Raw genomic sequence first — 14877 nt, forward strand, 5'->3', positions numbered from 1 at the left:
ATACTCACAAGGATGGCTCTTTTCTCTACTTGAAAAAGGATGGTGAGTTTGACTGCCTATTTTCATGAATGATGAATCTGACCACCACCTATTTTCTGTTCTCTTTTATATACTGTTTCTGAAATTTATTAAATGTCTAATATGTTGTCATGATAGGAAAGAATCAAGGCTATAATTGAGGATGACCACTGCTAAGCGTAAACTTGGACCTAGACCATGATCCAGTTGCTCAAGTGTGTGGCCCGATAAATTTGGTCGAGTCTTTGGGCATGAGTGTTGGCATATCAAAGACAGCCCTTGCATCATCGGCTCCTACTAAAGAGCAGCTTTGCCAACAAAAGCAACAACACTCAATGCTTTCGAAGAGCGGTTTTGAAGTTTGGGCGACAAATGGTCACCCTCACCAAGATCTTGCTAGAGACAAGAGAAGAAGTGGCAGGTCAGCAATCACATAGAAGGATCGTTCTTGATTCATCAACGGCGTCAAATGTATGATTTGAATGTGAGACATTGTGCCTAGGGGCTTAAGCTAATTTATGAGATAACTAAATCGTGGTTTTGTCTTTGTTAACTTATTGCTTGTAGGTGAGGGATCCAACACGCTCACAATCACATGGTGATTCTTCTAGAGGATGGAATTATGTGAATTGATTAACATGCATCGAGAAGTTGTTGCCAAGGGAAGGGCAACAAGGGCAAATATCATTCTTGATGCAACTCTGGATACCCCAATGGATATTTACAACGTCTGTGTATGCCTTGTCATTGACCGCACTGAACGCTTATTTGGATCCAAAAGAACATTCAGGGGAGCTACACCTTCCTACAAAGAGTCAAATGGCGAAGGATTTTACTCGTTTTCTTTAGGTACGGTATTCTATTTGTCTGTGTTATCATTTCTTTACTTCTTGTCTTTACTTCTTGTGTTTGTGTGTGTATGACTTGGCTTTATTTCTTGTGTGTGAGTATGACTTGTCTTTAGAAAAGTGCTGATTTTAGGATAAGTGTGACAAGATATGGAATAACCATACCTGCGAGAGGGTTTGGTTATAAATTCCGTATTTGTCTTTGAAACCGAATGAAAAAATAAAATCGCGCATCGACAATGGACTGGCGAACTTTTTTTACGAGTTAACTAAGGACTTAAGGAGTAACGCATTTTCATCCACAAGTTCGTTTAATTTCGATGGATGTAATGACCGCCAAGTGCACGAGTAAGCAACCTGAAATATAAAGTAGAAGCAATCGGATGAAAAGGACAACAAGAAATAATCCTCGATCTTTGTTTGAGCTATAAAGTTAGCACTTTTTCCTGGCTGTGGCATGGTCCAACACTTCAATATAATTGGAAGTTGGAATATTTGCCAAAGGAGGGATCATGATGTCTTGATCGGTCCGCGAGTGCTACTTGCCGACCGCCTTTGAAGTTGTAACGTCATTTCAAATTCATCCGTTAGAATGAGTGAATGGCATGTCCGTTATATAAGAAAATTTATAAGTTCATGCACCCATTCTATCCTAAGTCCCTAATACTAACTTACCACTGGTGTCGCCAATAATTGGCTATTACACGACCGATACGTGTCGTCTTACGTAGACAATGTATCAATTCTACTAACAAATACCTCACATTTGGTACTAAACGATTACGCGTTTAGTGGGAACTTAGTTTTTTTCAAGAAATTAGAGTTTGGGCGTTGAGATTTTTTAGTTTTAAGACTTGGGGTTTGATAAAGTTTGGATATTTATCCGAGAATCGATTGGTAGTGTTATGAGAATATTGAACATTTATGGTCTCATTCGAGGGGAGGACGAAATACGTTTGCAAAATCGCGGTTCTTCTTCGTCTTGCGATGCATTTAAGTCCGGAGACAAACATACCCGCTATGTATCCTAAAACCTTTTCTTTTAGAGACAAGGCAACGTAAAAATATGTAGGTCTTCGGCTAAGGAGAGGATTGCAAATTATGAACAACTTCTTAAAAGAGTGAAGATAGTTTTCGGACCGAGGGATGTTGAATCGAACAATTACTTTATGCTTCCTTGGTTGTTGGTCTGATTTTGCAAAAGACGATCTTTGAATACGCCACATGGTCTTGTCAAGTTTAGGATCGTGCCATGTTTTAGAGGTATTGTTACTATCTCATGCAAGAGATTTATGGCTTTTAGAGTAGCAGACGTTAACACGAAAACAAGATGGAATAAAATATGTAAGTAAAGTAAAAAATCTTTGAGTTTGCATATTCTGTTTCAAATATAAGTAAATTACAAGATGCATGATACTGAGAAATACATCTTGGTGCGCTATTTCGTTCGAATTTGTTGATTCTACTCTTATGTATTCATCAATGGTATCTGCATTAGAGTAATCTACTTTTAGTTGAGCTGAAATTCATTATGGTTATTAGAAGTATTTGACAAGTCCTTGATCATTGCACAATATTGACTAAGAACTTTTCTTAATCTATTTGATGTCTATCAAGTAAAAGCATCAATTTTCACTGCGGGCTGCTTTTCTGAGTTGTCTATGGATTTTGCATATATCTTTTTGGAGGTGCTTATCAACATGGTGTCCTCTTCAAAAACTTCTATAACTGTCAAGCTAGCATGTGTGAAAGCTTTTGCTAAACTGGGAATCTCGTTTACCCTTGCTAAAGTTTGGATAAAGTTTGGAATATCCTCAACTTGAATATGTTATGAGAATCAGTGGTAGTGTTAGTGGGTTGTAAAAGTACTAAAAGAAGCTGCGATGGTTTGTTAAGTAGTAGGAGTGAGTAACTTCTTGATGGGAACCTTTATATTAACTGTTGCTATTATTAATTTGAGACACCGAGTAGGCTATAAAATTGTTTCTATTAGCCATTTGATGATGGATGAGGACTGGGCTTTGTCTATTACTGCACACTTCAAAAGGCACAAGTATCACTTTATTACTGATGTTATTAATGCTTCTGAACTGTAGGGGCATTTTTGGCCCTGATTCAGCTTTTTTTTAAATAAATGAAAAAAAAAAGACACTTGTCAAGTGTTGTAGAAAAAAAGACCGCAAAAAAAACGGGTCACCTTACGACACCCAAAAGTGTCTTTTTTTTAGAAAAACGACATCCAAAAGTGTCTTTTTTCAACAGATATGGTGTAGTGTTACTAGTCTCTTTTCTCTTCTCTTCTCTCGTTTTTCTTTTCTCCTTTTTTTTTCTCTCTCTCTCGTTGTCCTTATACTTTTCTTCTTTCTAACCGCTCTCTCTCATTCGTCCATCCACCCTGATCCTACGTGCATCAGCTTGCCACCTGTCCCACAACATACACCGCAGTTCTCAGCAGTTAGGGTTCCGCGGCTCCTATCCGATGCACCCTGTAGTATCTTCATTACTCGACTCGCCCACTCACCACCCCCCTATTCCCCGCGGTTCTCGGCGGATTTGGTGTCGCAGCTTTCGAGATCCATTTTGCACCCGTCTTCTCTTCACTATTCTCAGATCACGGACCGCCATACCATCGATGTTACATGTCACGAATTTGACCCCTACAGATGCCCTCTCTCAGTCTTATTGGTAGTCCGCGGACAACCGATGGGGCCGAGACCTAACAATCTCACAGCCTGGTTTATCTCCATTATTTTAAGATGTTCCATCTGTTGAATGACACGTGTTCCATCATTACTGTCGCGTGAGAACGGCGCATGCGCCGTACAAAATCTGACCTCTCGATTCTCGAGGCCCACGTGTCCCATTTCCCCTGGTCCCTCTCTTTGCAATTACGCTTTTGCCCCCTGTCTTTTCAAATCCCACCCAAACCCTTCATTTTCCTCAACACCCATAAACCCCCAATTCCCCTTTTCATTTTTTTATTCTTCCTCTTCAACTTCTACCCGTTGTTCCTCTTTCTCAAGGTTCCCTCCTGCTCCGTTTGCGTCATTTTTGGTCCTTCCACCACCTTGGTTGCTGTTGCATCTCAGGTTTGTCTTCCACCTTCTCACTCCCCTTCGTTTATTGCTATACTCCAATTTCAATATTGTTTCCGGATTCTTTTCTCTCTCATAACTTGTGTTCTTCCCCCATTCTTCACCTGTCCCCTCTTAGTGTCCATTGCGACATGTCAGGATCTGATTCGGCAGATTCCTCCGCCACCAGATCCAATGGATCCGATGCTTCTCCATCCAGATCTAGCCACTCTACCGCAGACAGGTCGGACTCTCCGACGTCTCACTCTTCAAGCCCAGCCGCTATACCATCTACCTCTGGGAGGAAGGCTTCTCTTCCTCCCCCTCCATCGTACTACTGCCGCCCTAATTTAGAAGCAGTTAAAACTGCGTATGGCATCTCAGATGACGTGTTACTAAAGCACGTGACTAGCGTTACCCATTTTCCCCACTTGGTAGAACCGCGGCCAGGATGTCTTGTCGCGACTATTGGCCAGATAGCGGCCGGCTTGCGCTTCCCCTTAACTTTTCTCGATATCGAGGTATGCAACCATTTTAATATTCCGCCTTGTCAAGGCATAGGCAACTTTTGGCGAGTGATGTACGCCGCTAACCATTACAACGAAACCCACACCCCTAAAATCCAACTCCGCGACATAATCGCTCATTTTTATTTGAAAAAGAGCACTAAATTGGGCGTAGGGTACCACTCCTTTTGTACACGTCTGCGGAAGAAGTCTTTTGTTCTCCGCCTTACAACTTCAGACAAGGTGTGGCACCATTATCTCTTGTATGTGTCTGGAAGTTTTATTTCCGCGGACCTCCCTTCAGAAGTTTCTCTAAGGCATCTCAATTTTCTTACAAGTGGTAAGTAAAACACTTTGGTCCCCTGATCTCTTGCATATCCTTCTTTCTAATGTGTCTTCTTTCTGTGGCCCAGGTTGGAAACCAGATTCTCGTTCTCAATTCTACGCCGGCATCTCCTCTGCAATTTTTCAAGAACTCCAGAATCTAGGGAGTAACCAGTACGCGGTTCTCGGCATAGACCCCGACAAAGGCAACTCTCTTTTGCTTGACCCCTCTCTTAAAGATATAGGGAAATACCAAGGTCCCCTCTATCGCTTGCCGCCACCCAAAGAACGCAAACCCAAATCCTCTCCTTCTGCCAAAAGAAGACGCCCAACTCACCAATCCTTCGGCTATACAACCAAGATCTCCCACTCCAAGGCCGCCGCCCAATGAGCCGCCGCTCAATCCCGCCCTCCCCCTACAGATACCGCCCCCTCTTCTTACTCTGCGTTAGTGGATTGGGAAGACGATTTTACCCATCACTCTTCATCTACTCCTGTCGCGGACATGGCCTCTAGCAAACTCAAACTCTGGGACAGCGACTCCGAAGGTGATGAGCCTACTAAAGCCGTGGCCAAGAACCCCCCAACCAAAAAAGCCCGAACTGCTCCTCCGCCTCCATCAGAGCCACCAACCCAAATACCCCGGCCCACAGTTACATCCCGCTGCCCTGGAAAAGAACAGTCTTCAGCAGTCCCTCCCTCATCTGGCACTGTGGAGATATGGCACCCGCGATTTAAGGCTCGAGACCGCGATGTAAATATACGCGACTCCACCCTTGACAATCCCGCGGTCGCTGCTTCTTTGTTTTTCAGCTCTCATCTCCCCCGAGACCAAGTATACGGCGACTCAGGCTCCTTCTCCTCTCACCGAACATCCATTTATACTGGCTGGGAAAAGGTATTCACAATTTTTTTTTATTTTTTCTTCTAACGAATACCTCCACAGCTGAGTCTGGACATCGGTTATGTGGTACGCGGGCAGACCAACACTTTGGACTCTCTGGAAGTCGCAAAACAAGAGATCAATGGCCCCAACGGGTGGAAAGTCAAGCATGCCCAGTTGGAGAAGGAGCGCGATGATCTTCGGATCGTTGCCGTGTAGGCCCAAAGAGCTCTCTAACAAGCAGAGGACAAGCACCGCGACTACGTCGCTGGGGTCACCTCCAAAATGGAGAGCCAAAGGGAGATAGAGAAGCTTGCTACTCAGGCTGCGGTAGACAAAGCTGTGAAGGATGTGGCTGATCGATTCCGAGTCCTAGCTGAGAAGAAAATTGCTCGCAAATTGAAGAGCCAACTCGAAGAGCTTGCTGCAGCTGGTCGTCTGCTACCCGTTCCGCCTCCAGCCCCAGCCGCTAATGCTCAAAATGCCTCACCTTCTATTGTTGACCCTGATGCTGCTACCACTGTGCTTCCTACTCATACTTCCAGCGCGGTCACCTCCCCCATTGATGTGGATGTTGACTCGAACACCGCGGTGGAAGGGGCCGAGGTTTCTTCCCCGCAGGGGGGGGGGGTTGAAGGGCCGCAGTAGCTTGTTTGAAATATATTTTTGTACCTTTGTGATTCTGATGTTTACTCTCTAACATTATATTTTGCAATATGTAACTTGCCTGTTTTTCTGGGTATGCCCAGCAGGTATTCAATCAAATGTAGTGTGTCTTTTGTTATCACCTCCACTCATTTTGTGAAATCATTTTCCTTAATTCATATGCACCCATCTGACTTTATTTTACTCTCTTTACAAAAGTGGGATCTCTTCATTGGTGCTTATATTATCTCTTTGCAAATAATTTTTAGTTGGCTGTGAAGCCTGTGGGGCCAGCTCAATTTGACCCTATGTTGATTTAGACATATAGTCCGCGAAGGTCTCTTCTCCCCCGCTATCTTTGAGCGGCTGTGAATCCTTTTGGGGCAGCTCAACTTGCCCCCATGTTGATTTGGACTTAAAGTCCACGAGGGGCTCTTCCCCCCCCCCCGCTGTCTTTGGTCGGTTGTGAAGCCTGTTGGGGCAACTAACTTTGCCCCCAGGTTGATTTGGACTTATAGTCTGCGAAGGGCTCTTCCCCTTCGGTGTCTTTGATTGGCTGTGAAGCCTATTAGGCAGCCTTCAATTTGCCCCAAGTTGATTTGGACTTAAAGTCCGCGAAGGGGATCTCCCTGTCTTTGGTGGTGTGAAGCCTATTGGGGCAACTAACTTTGCCCCCAGTTGATTTGGACTTGTAGTCCATGAAGGGCTCTTCCCCCCCGTTGTCTTTGATCGGTGTGAAGCCCTGTTGGGGCGACTCAATTTGCCCCAAGTTGATTTGGACTTAAACTCCAGCGAAGGGGCTCTTCCCCACCCCCCCACGCTTTTGATCGGCTGTGAAGCTGTTGAGGTAACTCAATTTGCCCCGGTTTGATTTGGACTTATAGTGCGCACTCTTCCCCATTGTCTTTGATCGGTTTTGTGAAGCTGTTAGGGGCAGCTCAATTTGCCCCCAGATTGTTGTTCTTCATGCAATATCTTATTTGTTTGAGAAATCAACACACTCCTTTTATTCAAGGAACTAAAATAACCAAAAGACAATATTTCAGGTTCTCTCACATAACTTTATTCATTAGCATTTCTATTTTTACTCCACTACAAATAGAAATAAAACTAATTAGCGACTGCCTCCGCTATGGAATTTCTTCAACATTCTGATATTCCATGGTTTCTCAATCATTTCTCCTGCCGAAGTCTTTAACCTGTAAGTTCCCGAAGTACCCTTCTCTGTCACGACATAGGGTCCCTCCCAGTTGGGACCCAATTTACCATCATTCTCTTTCTTGGTGGCCAGTGTAACATGCCGCAGTACCAAATCCCCCACCCGGAAAGTCCGCGGCTTCACTCGCTTATCATACTGTCTCTGCAACGTTGGGTGATATTCCTCCAGTCGTATGCGCGCTATTCCTCTTTTTTCCTCTATGAGATTCAATTCGGTGGCCAACATCCTCTCATTTATTCCCAATTCCACGGCTTTGGTTCTTGTCGTTTTCTCTATCATCTCCACCAGGATGACTGCTTCCACTCCATATGCCATGGCGAATGGTGATTCCTTAGTAGACGTCCGTGGTGTGGTGCGATAAGCCCATAACACGTGATTCAACTCGTCCGCCCACGCACCTTTACGATCCTCCAATTTTCTCTTTAAGTTATCCATTATGATTTTGTTCAACTGCTCGGCTTGACCATTTCCCTCAGGATTATAGGGGGCTAAGAACCCCTGCTTCACCCTAAATGCCTGGAAAAACTCTCGCACTTTTCCTCCAGTAAACTGAGTTCCATTATCCGCGATGACTGTATGGGGCAACCCGAACATGCAGATGATATTCTCCCATAAGAATTTCTTCACATTCTCTTCCTTAACCTGTTGCAAAGCCACGCCCTCCACCCATTTGGTAAAATAATCTGTAGTAGCCAAAATAAACCTCCTTTTGCCGCTTACCATTGGCAGAGGCCCAACAATATCCAGCCCCCACATGGAGAATGGCCAAGGGCTGAACACATTGTGCAAGGGCTCAGCTGGAGAATGTATGAAAGGGTCAAACCTTTGGCATTTCTCACATTTCTTGGCGTACTCTGTGAGTCTGTGGTGTCTCTCTTCATATGAGACCAAAAATACCCCTGTGATATCAACCTGTGGGTAGTTGTTCGCCCTGCGGAATGACTCCCGCAATCGCCTTCATGAACCTCTACCAAAAACTCCTGCGCCTGCCGCGGCCCTATACATCTTAGTAATGGGCCGCTGAAATTTCTCCTATATAGGTCACCTTCCAGAAATGTGTACCTCTGACTCCACTGTTCCATTCTTCACCTCTCCTGTTTATTCTCTATCTCTACTCCCCTAAAGAAAGCCTTTATCGGTTCCATCCAACCCTGATCCCACTCGGTGGTGAACCAAACTCCAGCCTCATCTGATGTACTTGGTTTGCTCAACACTCTAACTTCAATAAACCGACCCTCTGATCTAGGAAGAACTACTGCTACATAAGTCAAAGCATCGGCATGTCTATTCTCTCCGCAGCCTAGGTGGGTAAACTTTATTTTGTCGAACTTGCTTGCCGCCCGGTTGTAGGACTTCCGGTATCTCGCCATCCCGGGCGTGAGCCGCAAACCCTCCATTCACGACAAACTACCAAATTGGAATCACGAGAACATAGATAGCTCACTCACCCCCGTGATCTTTGGCCAAGTCTAATCCGGCTATCATCGGCTTCATATTCAGATTAGTTATTTGAAAGCCCATGAACCCCAGTTTCATTGATAGCTCAAGGCAATTGTTCTCGGGGAGTTACTAACACGCGACCCCAATTCCATTCGGTATCCGTGCGAACCATCCGTGAAAACTCTCCACCTATTGCGCAAGATATCCCAAGGATCCAAAGGATCCTGGCCGACCTCCCTCATATTCCATTACCATTTCCTCTCCCCGAGTGGGATCCTCTGGCGGGAATTCGGCCGAAAACTCTGCCATGGCTTCATACTTTTCAGCCGTAGATCGATCTAGTATGTAATCTCATAAGAACTTCGGTAATACGCCCACTTCAACATCCTACGACTTCGGCCCTCAGCGCTTTTTTGAGAGGCAAATTAAATCCACTACCACTTCTGAGAATGAGCTTGAAGTAAGGCTTCACTTAAGGGTTGAAAATATCAAAGCCAAAGCATACTTCTCGATCCTACTGTACCGGGTCTCTGCATCCAGTAGGGTTTTACTTTGAAAGTAAACTGGCTTTTCTATCTTGTCGATCACTCTCACGGGCCGAACTTATTGCGTGCTTTCGCTAACTCCCAGATATAAATGCAACTTCTCATACCTGTTCGGTCGTTGATAACAATGGCGCCTTCCCTAAGTAATCTTTCAACTCCTGGAAGGCTCCTTCACACTCTGCGGTCCAATGGAAGTCAGGAGTTTTCCTCAACAAACGATATAGAGGGCGGCATTTATCCGAAGACTTGGAAATGAATATGTTAAGTGTCGCGACCCTACCAGCCAATCTTTGTACTTCCTTCACATTCTGTGGAGATGGCATCTCAATCAATGACCGAATCTGCTTTGGATTCGCCTCTATTCCGTGGTGGGTGACTATGTAGCCCAGAAACTTTCCTGACGTTACCCCAAATGTGCATTTCTCGGGAGTTTCAGCTTATGCTTGTGCAGTATGCCAAAAGTCTCATGGAGACCTTCTAAGTGTTCCTTTTCCGACATACTTTTTTCCACCATGTCATCAATGTATATTTCGATCCCCCTTCGAATCTTGCCTTCGAACATCTTTTCTCCCAACCGCTGAAAGGTAGCACCGGCGTTTTTCAGGCGAAGGGCATCCCGGTGTAACGATGGGGTACCACCTTCTACCACGAAATACATCGCGACCTGATTGTACCCCATTGATGCATCCATGAAGGAAAACACCTTATATCATGCCATTCTATCCACTAACTCATCCACCCGGGGCATAGGGTAACAATCTTTTGGGCATTCCTTGTTTACATCTGTGAAGTCCACACACATTCTAACCTTTGTTTCTTTTTTTGGTACCCGCGACCGCGTTCGACAACCACTCCGTAAACTCTACCTCCCTTATTATCCCCGCCCCCTTCAGCCGTACCACCTCTTCGCGAATACCTTCTGCGTATTTAGCTCTTATGCTCCTCATCCTTTGTCTTACTGGCTTAGAATCTCCATTCATATGCAAATGATGACAGGCGTAGTCTGGGTCTAACCAGTGATATCCTCGATTACCCATGCAAATACATTAGTATTGTCCATCAAAAACTGCACCAGCTTGCATTTCCATTCTTCCGGCAAGTCAGCTCCAACAGATGTAAACTTTTCTTCATCTCCCACCCCAAGGTTCACCACTTCCAACTCATCCAAAGTTTTTGGGTCCCCAAAGTGGCTCGTACACTTCTGTTTCCGTTGCCTCCTGTAATTGCTATGTTGATCCTGGTTCGTGTGACGGCCCCTCCCCTTTGGTACCACGGACCATATTTTTTACTATAACTTGATGGATGTTCTGTGCTGCCACTTGATCCCCCCTTATTTCGTACGTTCCCCCATTAGCTGGGAAGCGGACCACCGGGTAAAATGTCGATGGGATGGCCTTCATTTCGTGGATCCATTTTCTCCCTAAGATGGCATTATACTGGGAGCTAGAATCCACCACCATAAATCTGGTGAAAACCGTTGTCGGGCCGGCTGTAACTAGTAACATCAATTCCCCCATGGGCTCTGTCATGCTGCTATTGAACCCATATCTGATTGGTTTGAGGAGCTTTCAACCGATTTCTACCTATATTCATCTCCTCTATGGCCCCTTAAACAATGGATCTCATCAACTTTCCGCGATCTATCAACACTCTTTTACCGGATAATTATCCATCGCTATAGTAATCACCAATGCATCCTCATGCGGGGAAATTACTGACTCCAAATCTTTTAGGGTGAACATTATGCCTTCCTCACCTTTCGCGGTTCCCTTAACTAACCGCGGTATGCTGACGACCTCGTTCACCTGTTGTAAACTCGCTGTCTTTCTCACCTTTTCTCTGTGTGCATTTCTTCCTAGGGTTTCTCCACTAAAGATGACATTGATGGTACCTAGAATTCTAGCTGGAGCAGGCACTCTCTCGGCTTGGCGAACCTCTGCGACAAACTCCCTGAGCATCCCCTTTTCAATCATTCTCTCCACTAACCACTTCAAAGCATAACATTCATTAGGTGGCATGATTCCCCGATTTGATGATAGGCCTGAATGGCTTCCCTTCTATTGCCACCGGTGTGCTCCGCGGACCCTCAAAGTACTGTTGCCCCTTAATTAGAGGCAAGATTTCCTTTAAGGGTCTGTTAAGAGGTGTCTGTTCGATTTCTCAGTATGGCTTTCTCTCTTGGATATCCCTTCTGCCGCGGTTTCCCGTCCTATCCGGACCTCGAGTCTCCCCTCTGTACGCTCCTTTCTCTCTTTCTTCCATTCTGCTTTTTCCCTTCCGATCATCTCGGTCGACAGCCTGCACTGCCTTTCCTGCTCTCTTTTGTTCTTTCGCGTTCCTCTGCATTATATCCTCGTAGCATATGTATTTTTCTACCTTGGGATACAAAGCATGCAGCGAAGTGATTTCGATTTTGGAAACCGACTCATGAACCCTGGTTCGTTCCGCCCTCATGCCGTGCTGGAAGGCTATTACCGCGGTATGCTCATCCAAATTTTCCACTCTCAATGTCTCCTCCTTGAACCTGCACGGAAACTCTCTCAATGATTCAGCGGACCTTTGTTTTATGTTGAACAGAGCCGCGATATCAACTACCCTTCTTTTCTGATGTATGAAGTGGTCAACAAACGCGCACTCCAGTTCTTCGAACCTTTTGATGCTCTGCGAAGCCAACCGATAATACCAATCCGAGGCTCCCCCCTTTAAACTTGCGGGGAACATCATGCAGCGAAGCCTATCATACTTACTCTCACGCCACAACGGCATCTGCTGCGAAAAATGGTGCAAATGATCCGTCGGGTCTCCGCTTCCCATCATACCTCTCAAACACGGGTTGGGAGAACCTCTTGCACTTCGAATTCCATATCGAATCTGCCCGATTTTTTTGTTGAGGCTTGCAACCTCCTTTCAAGTAGCACTCTGGTTTTGCTTTTTCTGCTGCGGGGTTATCTCCCTACCCTTCTCAATCATAGCCTGTACTACCTCCAATGTGATACCCACCGTTTGTTCTGCGTCCGGTGGTGGGTACTCCTCATTTTCCCCATCCACTTCGCTGCTCCGATGATCATTCCGCTCCGTCTCACCATGTGTAATCTCTCTCTCCTTTCTCAACTCGTCATTCTCATTTCGTAGCCTGACTATCTCCTCTTGGAGAAGTTTGGTAGCGTCCGCCGCCACGTCAGATACTTCTTCCTCTCCTACTCTTTCTTCCTCTCCTACCCTTTCCACCTCGGTGCTCTCTGTTTCCTCCACCACTTCTCTAACCGTTGCTTTCTTAGGTCTCCCTACTCCTCTTTTCACTACAGTAGCCATTTTTCTTTCGGTCCTTCAGAGAACCCCTCCACATGGTCGTGGGTTCGTTCCCCACAGACGGCGCCAAATGTAACTACAGAATTACACCCTATGAAATTACTAGTCTCTTTTCTCTTCTCTTCTCTTCTCTCGTTTTTCTTTTCTCCTTTTTTTTTCTCTCTCTCTTGTTGTCCTTATACTTTTCTTCTTTCTAACCGCTCTCTCTCGTTCGTCCATCCACCCTGATCCTACGTGCATCAGCTTGCCACCTGTCCCACAACATACACCGCAGTTCTCGGCAGTTAGGGTTCCGCGACTCCTATCCGATGCACCCTGTAGTATCTTCATTACTCGACTCTTTGCTCACCACCACCCCCCCATTCCCGCGTTCTCGATGGATATGGTGTCGCGGCTCAGATCCGCTGCACCCAGTCTTCTCTTCACTATTCTGTATACGGACCCTTCACCACCATCGATGTTACATGTCACGAATTTGACCCCTATAGAATTAATAAAAGAATGAGATAGAGAGAATTCTTATTCATTGAGGTAATTCTGAATGGGAGGAGGTTACCTTTATATACAACTAGATAACCTCCTTTCTAAGATAAAGGATTAACAGGATAAACAGTAAGATAGATGATGATCAAGATAAACACCAAGATAGAGGATTATCAGGATAAACAGTAAGATAGATGATGATCAGGATAAACACCAAGATAGAGGATTATCAGGATAACACGTATCAATGGTGGACATCCATATAAGCCCATGAATTTCATAACACTCCCCTTTGGATGTCCACCATTCTTGTGAAAATTATGGTGGATGTATCTTTTGTAGCATTCTTCTGGATGCTCTACAACTATCTAATGACAGTTGCCTCATTAAAACCTTGCTAAGGAAAACCCAGTGGGAAAAACCAAAGCGAAGGAAAAGAGTACAACATTACTCAGAATCATTGTGACTTGCTTAATACTACCTCATTAAAACCTTTACTAGGAAAACCCAGTGGGATAAAACCTAGATAAGGGAAAAGAGTACAGTGTATATGTCCTGGGACACATTCTTCAGGATGCTCCCCCTGTTCTATTACTCCCCCTGATAAAGACAAGTCTTTATATGGTGTGGTGGTGAACTCTGCGCATGCCGATCCCATATACAAGCTTTTGAAATGTATGCTTTGGTAGTGATTTAGTGAAGAGATCAGCAAGGTTGTCACTGGAACGAACTTGCTCGACCTTAATCTGCTTCTTCTTCTGAAGCTGATGAGTGTAAAAGAATTTTGGCGCAATGTGTTTTGTCCTGTCTCCTTTTATAAATCCTTCTTGAATCTGGGCTATACAAGCTACATTATCCTCATAAATAATGCTTGGAACACCTGTTATAGAAGGTAATTGACAAAAACTATGAATATGCCCAATTAATAACCTTAGCCATACACATTCACGACTAGCTTCATGAAGAGCTAAAATTTCAGAGTGGTTAGAGGAAGTTGCCACTAAAGTTTGTTTAGTGGAACGCTAACAAATGGCAACATTACCACTAAAAAATACATAACCTATTTGGGAGCGACACTTGTGAGGATCTGACAGAAATCCTGAATCTGCATATCCCACAAACTTAGGACCTTTAGAATCCTTTGAGTAAAACAAACCTAAATTTGTGGTTCCACGTAGATATCTTAAGACATGTTTTACACCATTCCAGTGTCTTTTAGTAGGCTACCGAGCTAACAACAAATTTACGAAAAAAATGTCGGTCTAGTGCATTGTGCTAGATACATTAATGCACAAATTGCACTCAAGTATGGTACTTCAGGACCCAATACTTCTTCATTTTCTTCTTTGGGGCGATATGGGTCTTTCTCTGTATTCAGTGACCGGACGACCATTGGGGTACTTAATGGATGTGCCTTGTCCATATGAAAATGTTTCAAAACATTCTCGGTGTAATTAGTCTGGTGGACTAATACACCACTAGAACTTCTCTCGATCTGCAAGTCGAGACAAAGTCTTGTTTCCCCAAGGTCTTTCATCTCAAATTCCTTCTTTAGGTATTGAGCAGTTATCTTGAGCTCTTCT

The sequence above is a fragment of the Coptis chinensis genome, chromosome 8 (genome assembly GCF_015680905.1).
Source record: "Coptis chinensis isolate HL-2020 chromosome 8, ASM1568090v1, whole genome shotgun sequence".
Lineage (NCBI taxonomy): Eukaryota > Viridiplantae > Streptophyta > Magnoliopsida > Ranunculales > Ranunculaceae > Coptis > Coptis chinensis.